This window comes from Penaeus chinensis, chromosome 30 (assembly GCF_019202785.1).
Source record: "Penaeus chinensis breed Huanghai No. 1 chromosome 30, ASM1920278v2, whole genome shotgun sequence".
Taxonomy (NCBI): Eukaryota; Metazoa; Arthropoda; class Malacostraca; order Decapoda; family Penaeidae; genus Penaeus; species Penaeus chinensis.
In genome coordinates, this window is record NC_061848.1 from 3,119,452 (window position 1) to 3,120,674 (window position 1,223).

Here is a 1,223-nt window from a genome sequence, read left to right on the forward strand (position 1 = left end):
TAAAAAGTTTATGGAAATTGCAATAGGAGGCCTTGTAACCTTGATGACTAAAAATACCTACATGTTGGTGTTTATTTGCAGAGTCGACCACAGTTTTATAAAAGTAATTAGAAAAAAAAGGTTTAGAAATTAGTAATGAGATTTATTTTTCTAAGGGTGAATGTTTTAATGTGTATTTTTTTTTCTTTTTTTTATCAATCTTTTTTTTTTTCTTTTCTTGCTTTTTCTTCCCTTTCTTTTTTCTCCCTTCTATTCTCCCTTTCTCCTCCTTTTCTCTCTTTCTCTTCCTTTTTCCTCCCTTCTCTTCTTCCTTCTTTCTGCCTCTCCTTCTATTCTATTACCCCTCTCCTCTCTCCCCTTCTCCCCCACCTCCCTCCCCACTTCCCTTCACCCCCACTCTCCACCTCTCTCCACCTCTCTCCATCACTCCACCTCCTACGTTCCACTCTCCACCTCCTTCCCCCCCTTCCCTAACTCCCTCCCTCAACCCTCATCCCATCCCCTCCCCCTCCCCCTCCTTCCCTCTCCTCCCTTCCCTACCTCCATCTCCTCCTCCCCCTTCCCTACCTCCCTCCCTTCCCCCCTTCCTTACCCCCCTCCCCTCCACCTCCTTCCCTCTCCCCCCATTCCCTACCTCCCTCCACCCTCACCCCACCCCTCCCCCTCCACCTCCTCCCACCCTTCCCCTCCTTCCCCCTTCCCCTCCCACCCTCCCCTCCCTACCCCCTCCCCCCCTACCCCCTCCCTACCCTCCCCTTCCCTCCCTCCCCTCCCTCTCTCTCTCTCCGAAAGCGCGAAGAATCCGGCAGAGACCCCTGGTTTCGCCTCCACTCAGGGCAGGCTTCACTTTTCATCAGCCCCAATAGACGGGGGATGTTGCCTTCGCTGAGGAGGAGAAACAAAATCGGATTCATCTTGCTGTAAGTGGCCGGGAGGATTTTTTTTTTTTTTTTTTTTTTTTTTTGTCTTTTTTCGTTTTTTTTAATGGGTTTATGATGATGTTTTATTACAAATTGTTTATTTATGGTTTTTTTTTATTCTCACTTTTCTTTCTTTTTTTATTGGAAGACCTTGATTGTAGCTTTAAGTGTGTGTATTTTTTCTTCTTTTTTTTTCTTTCTTTTTCTTCTTCGCGGTTTTTTTTTTCTTTCGTATTTTCGTTTTTTTTTCCCACACCTAAGAAAAAATACTTGATTTACGTTTTTTTTTTTTTTTTTTTATTA